Source organism: Rhinopithecus bieti, unplaced genomic scaffold, assembly GCF_001698545.2.
Source record: "Rhinopithecus bieti isolate Rb0 unplaced genomic scaffold, ASM169854v2 scaffold_47952, whole genome shotgun sequence".
Classification (NCBI taxonomy): Eukaryota; Metazoa; Chordata; class Mammalia; order Primates; family Cercopithecidae; genus Rhinopithecus; species Rhinopithecus bieti.
Genome location: NW_016820098.1, coordinates 944995 through 962315, shown reverse-complemented (window position 1 = coordinate 962315; position 17321 = coordinate 944995). Strand labels below are relative to the sequence as shown.

Sequence of the window (17321 nt, the reverse complement as noted above, 5' to 3'; positions counted from 1 at the left end):
TACAGGTACACGCCACCACGCTCAGGTAATTTTTTTTATTTTTAGTAGAGACGGAGTTTCACCTTGTTGGCCAGGATGGTCTTGATCTCGTGACCTCGTAATCTGCCTGCCTCGGCCTCCCAAAGTGCTACCCGACCCAGTCTCATTTTTGAGTATCTCTGTGCGAGCAGCATTTGAAGAGGCCATATAGTCAATCCCAGCCTGTGCACAATGAGCAAACAGACTCTCTGCAAGGCTCAGGTATCCTATCATCCCTCCATCAATGCCTATAAACCAAAATTCAAGAGAACTGAAGGAAGAGGATAAACCAGTCCACACGTCCTGCAACCTTGTCTTCAAAGTTCTTCCTACGCAACCATTAGATCCTTCTTCCCTATCACTTATATTATCAATTAGCACTTAATTCCTTCTTTACATGTCTGTCTCCTCATTAAACTGAAAGCTCCATGAGGGCAGAGGCCAGCCATCTTTGTATTCCAATGTATACACAGGTTAGCTGGCAAAGTATTTGTTGCACTGAGTTAAAGAATAAAATCTGGCTGGGTGCGGTGGCTCACGCCTGTAATCCCAGTACTTTGGGAGGCCAAGGCAGGCGGATCAACTGAGGTCAGGAGTTCAAGATCAGCCTTGGCAAAACCCCATCTCTACTAAAATACAAAAAATTAGCCAGGCATGGTGGCACACGCCTGTAATCCCAGCTACTCGGGAGACTGAGGCAGGAGAATCGCTTGAACCCAGGAGGTGGAGGTTGCAGTAAGCCGAAATCGCCACTGCACTCCAGCTTGGGCAACAAGAGTAAAACTCTGCCACAACAACAACAACAACAACAAAATAAAACCTTTTCCCACTTTCCTTGTTCACTTATTTTCCATTCATCAACATAATTAAGTAAAAGAAATCATGGACAATCATAGATTCACAGTTCTTTCTTCCTCTGAGTCATTCTATAATACAAAACCCTTTTCCAAATATTCCATGTTCATGGATTGGAAGAATCAGTATTGTTAAAATGTCTATACTACCCAAAGCAATCTCTACATTCAACGCCATCTCTATCAAAATACCAATGATGTTCTTCACAGAAATAGAAAAAACAATCCTAAAATTTATATGGAACCACAGAAGACCCAAAATAGCCAAAGCTATCCTGAGCAAAAGAACAAAATTGGAGGAATTGCATTAGCTGACTTCAAATTATACTACAGAGCCATAGTAACCAAAAGCATGGTACTAGCATAAAACAGACACACAGGCCGGGCGCGGTNAATTCCTTCTTTACATGTCTGTCTCCTCATTAAACTGAAAGCTCCATGAGGGCAGAGGCCAGCCATCTTTGTATTCCAATGTATACACAGGTTAGCTGGCAAAGTATTTGTTGCACTGAGTTAAAGAATAAAAATCTGGCTGGGTGCGGTGGCTCACGCCTGTAATCCCAGTACTTTGGGAGGCCAAGGCAGGCGGATCAACTGAGGTCAGGAGTTCAAGATCAGCCTTGGCAAAACCCCATCTCTACTAAAAATACAAAAAATTAGCCAGGCATGGTGGCACACGCCTGTAATCCCAGCTACTCGGGAGACTGAGGCAGGAGAATCGCTTGAACCCAGGAGGTGGAGGTTGCAGTAAGCCGAAATCGCCACTGCACTCCAGCTTGGGCAACAAGAGTAAAACTCTGCCACAACAACAACAACAACAACAAAAATAAAAACCTTTTTCCCACTTTCCTTGTTCACTTATTTTCCATTCATCAACATAATTAAGTAAAAGAAATCATGGACAATCATAGATTCACAGTTCTTTCTTCCTCTGAGTCATTCTATAATACAAAAACCCTTTTCCAAATATTCCATGTTCATGGATTGGAAGAATCAGTATTGTTAAAATGTCTATACTACCCAAAGCAATCTCTACATTCAACGCCATCTCTATCAAAATACCAATGATGTTCTTCACAGAAATAGAAAAAACAATCCTAAAATTTATATGGAACCACAGAAGACCCAAAATAGCCAAAGCTATCCTGAGCAAAAGAACAAAATTGGAGGAATTGCATTAGCTGACTTCAAATTATACTACAGAGCCATAGTAACCAAAAGCATGGTACTAGCATAAAACAGACACACAGGCCGGGCGCGGTGGCTCAAGCCTGTAATCCCAGCACTTTGGGAGGCCGAGGCGGGCGGATCACGAGGTCAGGAGATCGAGACCATCCTGGCTAACACGGTGAAACCCCGTCTCTACTAAAAAATACAAAAAACTAGCCGGGCGCGTTGGCAGGCGCCTGTAGTCCCAGCTACTTGGGAGGCTGAGGCAGGAGAATGGCGTGAACCCGGGAGGCGGAGCTTGCAGTGAGCTGAGATCCGGCCACTGCACTCCAGCCTGGGTGACAGAGCGAGACTCCGCCTCAAAAAAAAAAAAAAAAAAAAAAAAAAAAAAAAAAAAAAAAAAAAAAAAACACAAAAAACAAAAAAAAAAAAAAAAAAACACAAAAAAAAAAAAAAAAAAAAAAAAAAAACACACACCAATGGAACAGAAAAGAGAACCCAGAAACAAATCCATACATTTACAGTGAACTCATTTTCAACAAAGGTGCCAAGAACATACACTGGGGAAAAAAACAGTCTCTTCAATAAATGGTGATAAGAAAATTGGATGTCCATATGCAGAAGAATAAAACTAGACCCCTGTCTCTCACCATACTCAGAAATCAAATCGAAATGGGTTAAATTTAAATCTAAGACCTCGAAGTTTGAAACTTCCCCCCAAAAAATTGGGGAAATTCTCCAGGACACTGGACTGGGCAAAGATTTCTTGAGTAACACCCTACAAGCACAGGCAACTAAAGCAAAAATGAACAAATGGGATCACACCAAGTTAAAAAGTTTCTGCAGGCTGAGCGCGGAGGCTCATACTAGCACTCTGGGAGGCCAAGGAGGCTGGATCACAAGGTCAGGAGTTCGAGACCAGCCTAGCCAACATGGTCAAACCCTGTCTCTACTAAAAATACAAAAATTAGCTGGGCATGGTGGTGGGTGCCTGTAATCCCAGGTACTAGGGAGGCTGAGGCAGGAAAATTGCTTGAACCCAGGAGGCAGAGGTTGCAGTGAGCCAAGATCATGCCACTGCACTCCAGCCTTGGCAACAGAGCAAGATTCCATCTCAAAAAATAAAAATAAATAAATAAATAAATAAAAAGCGTCTGCAATCTAAAGCAAACAATCCACCAAGTGAAGAGACAATACACAAAATGGGAGAAAATATTTACAACTATCCATCAGATAAGAGATTAATAATGAGAATATATAAGGAGCGCAAACAACTCTACAGGAAAAAATCTAATAATCTAATTAAAAATGAGCAAAAGGTCTGAATAGACATTTCTCAAAAGACATATAAATGGCAAACAGGTATACGATGAAAAAAAGCTATTCCCTACCACAATCACAAGAGCATGGAAATAGGAGTTAAAAAAAGACCAAATGATCTAGCCCAACTCTCTCATTTTACAAATGAGTTGTATCATTTATTCACCATATGGAGAGTCGTATCATCATATGGCCAGTGTCGGATACAAAGAACAAATTCACGATCTTGCTTACTCCAACTTACATTCTATCCACCACCATATCAGACTATCTAAAAATTTAAATCACTACATATTATCTCATCAATTTTTTTTTTTTTTTGAGACAGAGTCTCACTCTGTCGCCCAGGCTGGAGTGCAATGGCCCGATCTCAGCTCACTGCAACCTCCACCTCCTAGATTCAAGTGACTCTCCTGCCTCAGCCTCCTGAGTAGCTAGGATTACAGGCGCTCGCCACCACGCCCCGCTGATTTTTGTATTTTTGGTAGAGATGGGGTTTCACCACATTGGCCGTGCTGGTCTCGAACTCCTGACCTCACGTGATCGGCCAGCTTCGGCCTCCCAAAGTGCTGGGATTACAGGCGTGAGCCACTGTGCCCAGCCTATATCTCATCAATTTACAATCACATCTAAAAATGCAAAGTTTTCTTTAAACTTGTGTCTTCTAATCTATGTTATCTTAGAATAAACAATTTTGGCTGGGAGCAGTGGCTCACACTTGTAATCCCAACACTTTGGGAGGCCAAAGGAGGTCAGGAGTTTGAGACTAGCCTGGCCAACATGGTGAAACCCCGTTTCTACTAAAAATACAAAAAATTAGCCAGGCACAGTGGCAGGCGTCTGTAGTCCAAGCTACTCGGGAGGCTAAGGCAGGAGAATTGCTTGAACCTGGGAGGTGGAGGTTGCAGTGAGCCAAGAAGGCACCACTGCACTCCAGCCTGGGCGACAGAACAAGACTCTGTCTAAAAAAAAAAAAAAAAAAATCAAAAATGCACATGCGGAGAATGTTTCTTTCTCTAGTATTCTGACATGGATGCCAAAAATATCTAGCATAATGTGTTACCACTGAAGGAAGTTGGGTGATGGATCCATGGTACCTCTCTGTACTAATTTGCATCTTCTTTTGAGTCTGTAATTATTTCAAAATAAAAGGTTAGAAAAACAAGCTAGGTGCAGTGGCACTCACCTATAATCCTAGCCACTTGTCTGTAATCCCAGCTACTCCCAGGAAGCTGAGGCAAGAGGGTTGCTTGAGCCCAGGAGTTCAAGATCAGCCTAGGCAACACAGCAAGACCCTGTCTCAAAAAAAAAAAAAAAAGATACAAAAACAATACATGGCACACCCACCTGATGCCAGTCCCTGAGCTCACTAATCTACAACCTCACTCTTCTCCAAGCTTTCCCCATGAGCCACAAAAAGCTCCAAACACTTCTCAACCCAAAATTTCATGATGGTTTGGTACGGCAATTGAAACACACCAGCCATCCCTGGCGTAGCACTTTTTGCACATGGGAAGCACACAAGCATTTACTCAACAAGAAAAACTAATCTAACACTGTTCTCAAACTCTGTGCAGGCAACAGCATGGAAAACACAGCCCAAACTCTACCTCTTGTAACAGTCTTTCATAGTGCTACTATCTATGGATGAGCCTCATTTCTCCCAGCTAGACTGTGACCTTATAAGCACCCAAATGCATTTTAAAAAGCTATCCTTTCAGTACCTCACAGTTGTATAGAGGACCTAGAATTTATGTAACTTAATCTAAATTTTCCAATTTTGTGGTTAAAAAAAAAAAAAGAAGTGAACAAAACAAACTACTCTAAAAAGTCTTCTCTCTTAATTGGGCAAATTATTTCCTCGCATTTTGGTCTTACCACGCACACACACGGTGGGAGTAAAATTGAAGGAACAGAAGAGAGGAAGAGAGAAAGAGAGACAGAGAAAATCAAGGAACAGGAAAATATCCTATTCTCAAACAGACAGGTATAAAACCTGTAAGTCTAACGGGAAAAGGAAGGTTGGAGGCAGTGAAGAACTGGCAAGTTTGGCCCTATTTGCCATCATCAATTAATGTTAAGACAAAGAAAAGAGGTCTTCAAGCTTTGCTGCTCCTGAAGACTGTATACACAGTGGTCTTCAAGCTTTGCTGCTCCTGATGACAGTCCATCCCATGAGATGCACTGCTTTAAATCAAGAGACCTCCTAACTGGGAAAAACCACCACAATCCATGATTTTACTACAATTTGATTAGGTATGTTACAATAATTCCAATTCAACGGTCAGAAAAACCTTCTACTTAAAAAAAAAAAAAAAAAAACTTAAACGTATCATGTCCCCAATCCCCAAAACATGCTATTATCTCTCAAGAATGTCTTAAAATTGATCAAAGAAAGACAAAGACTGAATCTTCATGTCAATTGAAGAAGCTTTTTACATTCCCAGAGCCCTCTGAAGAGCAGAAAGACCCTAGAGAAAAGCAAAATACCAACTGTCCTCAAGTCCCTGCCACTCTAGAGTTTCATGAAACCAGAAACATTCAGGGACGGTATGGGGTGGCTGCTAATTCCTGTACTGTACTACAGTACTGACTCCTGTCTCTGCATGCAAGTGTCATATGTACTCTTCAGCAGCTCTCAGCTCTCAAAAGTAGCAGAAAGATGAGCAGATGCCAACAAAATCAGCCCACATGTCATCTCTGACCTACAAACCATGACCTGCCAACCTACACTACAGAAATCACTCATTTCTGTTTCTGCATCCCCTAGGCAGTGACAGAATTCTACCAGGGATCATTTCATGTAGCAGCAATTTGGGTTCATCCTCCTATTGACAACTATAGGAGGCAAAAAAAAAAAAAAGTACTTCCCCCAAAAAACAACTACAGAAACAAAAGGTCCCACTGCCCATACTCCCCCTGCTCAATTATTCTCTAATCTACATATAATAATCAGAATACCTGATAAGCAGAAAAAACACAATCACTTAAGGAAAACATCTATGAATTTCCTGGAGATGAAGACAAGTTTAAACATCACTAGAAATATAAGTCTATTAAGAGAATGAATGTTTAGCCAGGCATGGTGGCTCATGCTTGTAATCCCAGCAGTTTGGAGGGCTGAGGCAGGAGAATCACTTGAGTCTCAGAGTTTGAGACCAGCCTGGGCAACATGATGAAAAATACAAAAATTAGCCAGGTGTGGTGGCATGCACCTGTAGTCCCAGCTACTAGGGAAGCTGAGGTGTGAAGACTACTTGAGCCTGGGAGATTGAGACTGCAGTGAGCCAATACTGTGTCACTGCACTCCAGCCTGAGTGACAGAGTGAGACCTTGTCTCCAAAACAGAAAAAGAAAAGAAAGAAAAAGAAAGAGAGAATGAGAGAACAAATGTTTAAACTACAATTGCCCACAATTTCATAAAAATTGTTTGATTGGTAATGCTTCCTTAAAAGATTTAAAGTAGGGTTTGTAGAGGCAAAGGATGTTACAGAGCAATAATTGGACAAGTTCGAATTACTTCTGGACAAGAAACAAAGTCACTACCACAACATAAGAGAACAGATAATGAGCTGAAAAAAACCTAATACCCCTCTCCCCAAAGCCTTCCGTATAAAACTCTGTTTTCATCATTTAGAAATTAAAATAACCCTACCATATTGTCTGTGCTTTCTTAGCTTTCTCCATCAAATTAACTTCCTAATCTCAAATTTAGCTTTTCTTTAGGCTTAAAAAACCATCTTCCTCCACTTCTCACTTCATAACAAGAAGGCTGTCACAGAAAACACCCAAATGAATTTCCACCATGCCCGTAAGTAAGAGTCTTGAAGACATAGGTAAGGCCATCTCTGGAGTTCCAGGTTGTCTGTGAGGTAGACCTGGTATCTGAATTCAAGTAAAGACCTAGAATACCTCATCACCTGAATTCTGAACAGCAGATTCACGCTGGAGCAGAGCCAATTTCTTGAAACGGCAGGTTCTCGACACTTCTGTATCACAGAAATGGGGTCTGAACTCATGGGGAAGAAAATAAAAACTTATCTACTGATCCATTCATCACAGTGCTTTGAAGACTAACCACTATCATAATTGTTATAACTAGCAATCTAGAATACAACCATTACATTTAATGGAATTCTAAAATATCTTTTTACATATACTAGTATGTTTTTTAATTTACACAAAATTTGCTGTCAAGAAAATCTAGGTTTTATTATCAGCGGATTTTCCTATGAAAATATTGTAACAAATTGAAGCCAAGAAAACTTCAGGCCAGCCACGGTGTCTCCTGCAAACCACGGTGTCTCCTAACAAACTCCTTGAAAGGGTTTGTTAACCACTACACTTGGGAGGCCAAGGTGGGAAGACAGCTTGAGGCCAGGAGTCTGAGACCAGCCTGGGCAACATAGCAAGACGATGTCTCTAATTTTAAATAAATAAATAAATAAATAAATAAATAAATAAGGCCAGGCACAGTGGTTCACGCCTGTAATCCCAGCACCTTGGAGAGGCTGAGACAGGATAACCGCTTGAGCCCAGGAATTTGAGACCAGTCTGGGCAACACAGAGATACTCCAACTCTACAAAAAATTAAAAATCAGCCATGTGTGATAATGCAAGCCTGCAGTCCCAGGTACTCAGGAGGCTGAGGCAGGAGGATTGCTTGAGCCCAGAAGGTCAAGGCTGCAGTGAGCCATGTTCACATCACTCCACTTCAGCCTGGGCAATAAAGCAAGAGCCTGTCTCAAAAAAAAAAAAAAAAAAAATTAAAGTAAAACAAGAAAAAAATAAAGATTAGAGAATAGCTAGAAACAGCAAACTACCCAAATTTACATCAGCTAGAAAGCAGATTTAAAAACTGTGGTACAGTCATGAAATAAGTACTCCTTTATTGTTTGTTTTGAGACAGAGTCCCACTCTGTTGCCCAGGCTGGAGTGCAATGGCGCCATCTTGGCTCACTGCAACCTCCGCCTCCCTGGTTCAAGCAAAGAAAATACTACTTTTATAGCCGGGCGAGGTGGCGGGCGCCTGTAGTCCCAGCTACTCGGGAGGCTGAGGCAGGAGAACGGCGTGAACCCGGGAGGCGGAGCTTGCAGTGAGCTGAGATCCGGCCACTGCACTCCAGCCTGGGCGACAGAGCGAGACTCCGTCTCGAAAAAAAAAAAAAAGAAAAAAAGAAAATACTACTTTTAATATAAAAGAAAAAACCACTACATGCTGCAACACAGATCTGTAGCAAAAGCACTGTTCTAACCAAAAGAGAACAGATACATGATTCCATTTCTATGAAATTCAAAAAGGAAAAAATTACAGTGAGAGAAAGCGGAACAGTGGTTGCTAGGTAGTCAGGACCTACGGGGACATGACTGAAAATACAAAGGGACACCAGGTAACTTTTTGAGGTGATGAAAATGTTCTGTACCTGGATTGTGGTGGTGGTTACACAACTGTACACATTTGCCGAAATTCATCAAACTGTACACCTAAAACGGGTTAATTTTACTGATTGTAAAGTATAACTCAATAAAGATGAAAATAAGAGTCAAAGACATTTTATCAAGTGAATGATACTGTCAGAAATTGAACAAATAACAGTACTTTAGCTGTGCAAGTAACATAAATTGTATATTTACAAGTAAAATAACATTAAATATTAACACCTTCTTTAATATCCTGACAAAATGACAATGTTACAAAGCATGGTTATCTAAGAATTTATTGTATTTCTAATTTTGAAGGAGTTTGTTAACCACCACACCGATTGTCTCCAGAAAGTAGTAAGAAATATGATCTCAGAGAATAATTTCTTATAGCCAAGTCCAGTTGACTAATACCTCACCTGTCTATTAATTTATGAAAATGCTGCAAACTTTTCACATGACAATCTTATTTCTCATAGTGACAAATCACTTAATTTCAAGAATCCTATCTTATCATCATTATCTAACAATTACAAGTGACTGCTGACAAAATGCTGTCTTACTGGAGGCCAGGCATGGCAGCTCACTCCTGTAATCCTGACACTTTGGGAGGCCAAGGCAGGTGGATCACCTGAGGTCAGGCATACAAGAACAGCCTGACCAACACGGTAAAACCCTGTCTCTACTAAAAATTGGCTGGGCGTGGTGGCTCACACCTGTAATCTCAGCTACTTGGGAAGCTGAGGCAGGAGAATCGCTTGAACCCGGGAGGCGGAGGTTGCAGTGAGCAGAGATCATGCCATTGCACTCCAGCCTGGGCAACAAGAGCGAAACTCCATCTCGGGGGGGGGGGGGGTTATAGCACTGAGCTTTTTTTATTTTATTTTATTTTTTTTTTGAGACCGAGCCTCGTTCTGTCACCCAGGCTGGAGTGCAGTGGCGTGATCTCGGCTCACTGCAAGCTCCGCCTGCTGGGTTCACGCCATTCTCCTGCCTCAGTGTCCCAAGCAGCTGGGACTACAGGTGCCCGCCACCATGCCGGGCTAAATTTTTTTGTATTTTCAGTAGAGACGGGGTTTCACAGTGTTAGCCAGGATGGTATAGATCTCCTGACCTCATGATCCGCCCACCTTGGCCTCCCAAAGTGCTGGGATTACACGCATGAGCCACCGCGCCCGGCCAGCACTGAGCTTTAAGGAACTAAATAATTCCCCAGTGGCCCCTTCTTCTAAGGTTACAATCCAAGCAAGTTTCTCTTATTCNGGGAGTTATAGCACTGAGCTTTTTTTATTTTATTTTATTTTTTTTTTGAGACCGAGCCTCGTTCTGTCACCCAGGCTGGAGTGCAGTGGCGTGATCTCGGCTCACTGCAAGCTCCGCCTGCTGGGTTCACGCCATTCTCCTGCCTCAGTGTCCCAAGCAGCTGGGACTACAGGTGCCCGCCACCATGCCGGGCTAAATTTTTTTGTATTTTCAGTAGAGACGGGGTTTCACAGTGTTAGCCAGGATGGTATAGATCTCCTGACCTCATGATCCGCCCACCTTGGCCTCCCAAAGTGCTGGGATTACACGCATGAGCCACCGCGCCCGGCCAGCACTGAGCTTTAAGGAACTAAATAATTCCCCAGTGGCCCCTTCTTCTAAGGTTACAATCCAAGCAAGTTTCTCTTATTCTACGAATGCCAAATTTTTTGACATGTTAGAACCCAATCAGCTTTATTAAGTAAAATTATCAAAATTGTCAATCACAAATAAGTGTTTATGAGACAACAGGAAAATTTGGGCAATTTTGTTATTAAGGTTTTTTCAGGTTTTTTTTTTTAAAGGCTTCATATTTTGAGATGTATAGTGAAGCTACAACAATTAAATTACCTGAGAGAGGAGAATAAATGGGGAGAGAGTTGAAATCAGATTGGTCATGAGTTGACAACTGTTGAGACTGGGTGATGGTAACATGATTGTTCACTATGTTATTCTCTCTACTCTCGCATATGCTTAAAGTTTTCCAAAATAAAAAAGCTTAAAAATAATACTCGGGAAAACTTAAAAAACAGTTCTAAAAACAAATCAACAATTCATAACCACAGTGAGCCAAGAGAAGTGGCTATTTTCATTTCAGAATGCCAAGGAGTCAAAATTACAGAAACATGGATGCTAACTGGAGTCTGTCTTCTTAATGAGAAGTATGTGTAATATGGCCAAGCACAGCGGCTCACGCCTGTAATTCCAACACTCTGGGAGGCCTAGGTGGGCAGATCACGAGGTCAGGAGTTCGAGATCAGCCTGACCAACATGGTGAAACCCCATCTTTACTAAAAATACAAAAATTAGCCGGGCATGGTGGCTGGCACCTGTAATCCCAGCTACTCAGGAGGCTGACGCAGGAGAACTGCTTGAACCCAGGAAGCAGAAGCTGCAGTGAGCCAAGATTGCACCAATATGGCGCCACTGCACTCCAGCATGGGCAAGAGCAAGACTCAAAAAACAAAATAAATATGTATGATAAAATGAGGGAGGGGAGACATTAAGTACATCCTCCTGCAACATAAAATTGCTCCCTTTAATATACCTTATAAGACCTACGTCCGTGTAACTCAGTCTTCAGCAATTAAATTTTCCTTTAGAGACTATTTCCTAAATAACCTAACTGTCTAATTGTTAGAGAAAAAAACCCTGACCTTTCCTAATTTCACCCATTATTCCTAGTCATATTCCTGTGTATCCTGTAATTTTCTTCACAAGTGTCTGTTTATTCCTAGTCCTATGATTCAGCCACAGATTTCCTGATTTATAAAATTGCCCTGTCTTTGTTTTGATTTTCTATTTTTGTTTGGTTATTCTATACCCTGTTGTTAATCTTACTTAAGCAAATTCATTTAAACATTTTATTAGGCCAGACTACTTTTCCAATACAATAAATCTAGTATTGGTTTTTTATTGTTTGTTTTTTTTTTTGATATGGAGTCTCGCTCTGTCACCCAAGCTGGAGTGCAGTGGCACAATCGTGGCTCACTGCAACCTCGGCTTCCCAGGTTCAAGCATTTCTCCTGCCTCAGGCTCTTGAGTAGCTGCAACTACAGGCGCCCGCCACCACGCCCAGTTAATTTTTGTATCTTAATAGAGATGGGGTTTCACCATGTTGGCCAGGCTGGTCTCAAACTTCTGACCTCAGATGATCTGCCCACCTCAGCCTCCCAAAGTGCTGGGATTACAGGTGTGAGCGACCGCACCTGGCATAATGAATTTAGTATTGTTTTTAGGTAACAATTTCAATAATCAAATGGTGAGATTTCTCACTGATTTGGTGATAGCTCTATCCCACACAACCTAATGTCTGGGGGGGGTTTGATTGATTTTTGTTGTTGTTGCTGTTTTGTTTTTCGATGCAGCACAATAAAATTTCAAGTAGCTTTCAATTATCATAACCTCTACTCACCACAACCTTTGTTGTGGTTCATATAATCCCTGGCATATTTTCTGGCTCCTACTGAGAGGGTGAAGATATGTCTGAGTCTTTAAAACCTTAAAGTTCTTAATAAACATAACGAACACTCACTAAATGCCAAGACTTGTGCAAAAACACACTTTCTATGCCAACACTATCCAAGAGAACGTTCAGTGATGATGGCACTGCTCTGTATCTGCACTGTCCAATGTGGTAGTGAGTAGCTACGTGGGGCTACAGAGAATTTAAAATGTGACTAGTTACAGATGAAGTGACTTAAATTTTTATTTAATTTCAATTAACCTTAATTAATTTCTTTTTTTTTTTTTGAGACAGAGTCTTACTCTGTTGCCCAGGCTGTAGTGCAGTGGCACGATCTCGGCTCACTGCAACCTCTGTCTCAGGGACTCAAGTTCTGCCTCATGGGCTCAAGTAATTCTCCTGCCTCAACCTCTTGAGTAGCTGGGATTACAGGCGTCTACCACCACACCAGGCTAATTTTTGTATTTTTAGTAGAGACAGGGTTTTGCCATGTTGGCCAGGCTAAGGGGTCTTGAACTCCTGACGTCAAGTGATTCACCCGCCTCAGCCACCCAAAGTGCTGGGATTACAGGCGTGAGCCACTGGCCGGACCTTAATCTTAATTTAAATAATCATGTTTTAAAAATTAAGAATATATATTGCAACCAGGCACGCTGGCTCATGCCTGTAATCCCAGCATTTTGGGAGGCTGAGGCAGACGGATCACCTGGGGTTAGGTTCAAGAGCAGCCTAGCCAACATGATGAAACCCCACCTCTACTAAAAAATACAAAAATTAGCCAGACAGCAGTGTGCATCTATAATCTCAGCTACTCGGGAGGCTGAGGAGGGAGAATCGCTTGAACCCGGGAGGTAGGTGTTGCACTGAGCTGAGACCGGGCCACTGCCTCCAGCCTGGATGAGAGTGAAACTGTGTCTCAAAAAAGAAAAAAAAAGAATGTATATTGCTTGAAATATTCTTCATAAAAGTCATTTTCACTTATTTTTACAACTAAATGCATTGAAGATCATCTAGGATGGGCTTCCTTAACCTTAGCACAACTGACATTTTGGACCCCGTGATTCTTTGCCGTGGGGGCTATCCTGTGCGTTATAGGAGGTTTAACAGCATCTCTAGCCTCCATCCACTAGAGGCCAGTAGCAGTGCCCCAGCTGTGACAATTAAAAAAAGTGTCCATGCACTGCCCAATATGGGGAGGAGGTTGGGTGTGGAGGGTGCAAAATCACATCCAGCTGAGAAGTACTAATCTAGAACTAAGAGTCAATTCTGCTCTCAATGCTAAGGATATTCTAGGGCAACATTTTTGAGTTCCTGCTTTGCTATCTGGAAACCAAGCAACACATAAAAAGTTAAAAGTAACCATCTCATCATAATGTTTTCCACAGAATCCACATTATAATATTGATCTTTTCCCATCCACTGTCTCAACTGTTCCTCCCTGACCTTGAGGAGAGTGCTACATCTAATTCAGAGACTGATGTGGGAGGTTCTAAGAGGTTAAATGACTACGCTACCAGCACAGTTTAAAATTCCTGTCCATAGTATCTTACCTTGTGTTATGACACCTGAAAGGGAAACTCCTTAGAGAAAAATCCTTTTGGGCCGGGCGCGGTGGATCAAGCCTGTAATCCCAGCACTTTGGGAGGCCAAGACGGGCAGATCACGAGGTCAGGAGATCGAGACCATCCTGGCTAATACGGTGAAACCCCATCTCTACCAAAAAATACAAAAAACTAGCCGGGCGAGGTGGCAGGCGCCTGTAGTCCCAGCTACTCGGGAGGCTGAGGCAGGAGAATGGCGTAAACCCGGGAGGCGGAGCTTGCAGTGAGCTGAGATCCGGCCACTGCACTCCAGCCTGGGTGACAGAGCGAGATTCCATCTCAAAAAAAAAAAAAAAAAATCCTTTTGATATGACAATCTCAATAAAGACTGTTTATGATTGCCCAATACATTGTAATGCCAAAAGGCAAATCTCACAGGAAAATCCCACATACAGACAAGCAATAACAACTGGTTTGTTTTGTAACTAACCTGCATCTTGAGGAATAATTCAGGACAAGGACAATAAATGTCATAGCCACATCACCTTAAGAAGACCTATCCTAACCTAGTACCAAGAAAAGGTTAAGAGGGTCAGCCTCTGAAAAAAAGGCATAAACCAATCAGGAGCCCTGGAGAGAGCAATTGAGGGGAAAATGGAATCAAAAAACTAAGACAGGTGGCTGCCTGAAGGCTGGGATGTCTGAGACAGCAAAACCATTCTGGAATACAAGCCACGTGAAGTGGAATGGAGCCCTGAACTTAAAAAAAAAAAAAGTCAGAAGACCCATCATGTGGACCTCAGCTGTCTCTCAGTAGCTGTACCCCTGGATAAATGCTGTAAATCTCTGTGCCTATTTTTTCAGCTCATTAGTGAGGCACTTTCCAGACTATTAGTGAGCAGGCCTTTCCAGCTCTCCCCTCAAGCTCGACATGCAGAACCACATTCTTTATATTGCTTTACTGTTTCTCTGAGACAATGTTTTAAGCAGGAACATAGTACTAACTCAAGAAATCCATTGGAAAGGAGATCAAAATGTCCAAAGCATCTGAGCACTGAATGGTTTCAATTCAACTCATTGAATATTTGCTTGAGGGCCCAGCATTCTGTGCCAGGTACCTTGTAATCATTCTCGGAAGTCACAGCCAACATCCTCTTCTTTCCACCCCAGCCATCCCCACCTGTATTCATCAATTTCATTCAGGCATCATTATTATTCATTATTGGCAAGTCTGAAAACACAAATTATAAAAAAAAAAATACTTTTTCATGCTTTGTACATTTTAGACACTTGAGACATCAGGCTATTATGCTGAAAAAATATTTGACTTTTTAACAGGATGTGGGTAAAGAAAGAAAACGTATTTGGAGAAGAAAACACTACTGTTTTGGGAATCAAAAGTTCTCTTCAACTGAGCAATTTATTCGCAGTACCATTCTGCCTACTAATCTTACTACTTTTAGACCAAAGTATAAAGTCGATTTACACCCTTTTCATACGTAACTATGATTATCGTTTTATTTGTGACTCTCATACATTTCTCATAACAAAAAAAAGGTCAAGCTACAGTAGCAGTCTCTTTTTTATTGGCCAAACTTACTAAAACTTGGTAAAGTTTTTATCTTTAGATGAAAATACACTTATTCTAGTTAATCAAAAGGTTCCAGAAAACCAGTCTCTTTTGGAAACAGATTTTTCTCAAGTGACAGGTTGATCCTATTACTTTACAACTAGGTATGCAAAAAGGAGCCTTCCTTTTGAAAGGGAGACACAGAACAGCTCCTGCCACAAATCAACTACTTCAAAACTTTGGGTATGTGCGTATCTTAAATGCTGCCTTCACAAATCTCAACGGACAAGACGTGTTTACCACTACTAGATACAACCATATAGGTCTTTATCATTTCACCTACAGTACCTTTCTATTTTTCAAATATCTGCCACCTTGATGCACATGCTCAAGTTCACTTTTTTCCTAATTTCATGAAATTAAAAGTCACAATGATCTAAATATTTTTAATGTTGTATAATGATACAAGAATCAAAGCTGATTGTTTATACTAGGAATGGAAAAAGAAGAATTAGCATTTAAAAGATACATTACTCATAAATTTCTCAAATAGATGAAGCAAAAGGAATGCTCAAAAATGAATCAAAATGCCCAACACAACCACAAAATAGGTTTTGGCATGCAGAGTCAATTGAATAAGCTAGTCAGGATTCTTGGTACACAAAGTTAAGACTAATATAGAAAACATGCCCTAGTTCTCTCTTCTCTGGTACAATTTTGTAAGTAACAAGACAAGCACTATCAACCTGGTTCTATTAATGACCGTAGAGTTATCCTCACTACTAGCCTGTTTCTAAATTTTACCAAAATATCTTATGTTAATGTCTCCAAAAGATCTTTAATGCAGTAAAATCAGACTAAGAACCACATAACAAAATGTTAAATAACTTAAAAGTTATTTCAGAATTTAAAAAAATTATGTGACAACTCTGAGTGGTTAGTATTTTCAGTAAGTATTTCAAAAGATTCCCAAACATGTTAAATACAATATGGCTACAGCAAAGATTAGGCAAATCCGAACCAAGTGCAGAAACTAAACCGCCAGCTCTGGATTTAAAAGCTGTCTGCTCCACTTGAGGCGGTTAGATACACTGAGACAAGAGGCCAGTATCTCAACAGCAAGTTAGGCCTCTTCCTCCCTCCGGGAAGCGCATAACAAATAGGGCATCTGCAACTTAAGTCACCCGGTCACTTAGCAAAAATCCTAACTTCTAAACTTGGGACCAGATGGCCTTCTATACGCAAAAGAAATGTAGAAAGCAGTGAAGTACTGGGAGAGAGGAAGACTTAAAATGCTCCACTTTCTGATCCTGTAAACATTTAGCCCATCATTAGATCTGAGCCTTAGATTCTAAGACATGCTTTAATGGAGGCCTCTCTCAACCTCCTGAGTCTGTTTTCCAACTGTGAAGGAACTTTTCCTGCTTTATCTCAGTTCCCTGAGAGCATGCGGCACTGCAATTCAATATCCTAAACTGGCAAGGAACGGTGGCGGAAGAAAGGGAGAAATCCAAACCAAAACAGCCTTCTTATAAAAGACAAAAAATAAAATAAAATCATAATTCATCCTCCGCCCATAGCAAACCCAACCCAGAAATTTACAGCGCGTTAAGAAAAGCAGCATTGCGAACTGCAAACGTAAGAGTTTTCCTTTGACACTCTACGCACGGTTTTCAGCTGTCAAATTACAACTCAGGAAAACACTATCATTAGAATAGAAAAGGAAACAAAAAAGCTCGCATCACAGGGGCTGGTAGCAGGAGCTGCCAGCACCATTTCAGGAGGAGAGCAAAGGGAATCCAATGCACTTCCCCACCCCCGCTTGAATCCATCTCCTTCTGGGGCAGACAAACCTCACTGCAAGGGCTCAAATTTAATAATAATAACAATAATCATGGCGCTTCCTCCCTCACTCCCTCCCCCAACCATCACCTCCCCCC

The 17321-nt window shown here is 41.4% G+C and overlaps 1 pseudogene; it reads left to right on the top strand.

The window, feature by feature from the left end:
- The first annotated feature begins 210 nt into the window (after nucleotides 1–210).
- Nucleotides 211–17321, top strand: part of LOC108520177 (epididymal secretory protein E3-beta-like) — a 25098-nt pseudogene continuing 7987 nt past the window's right edge.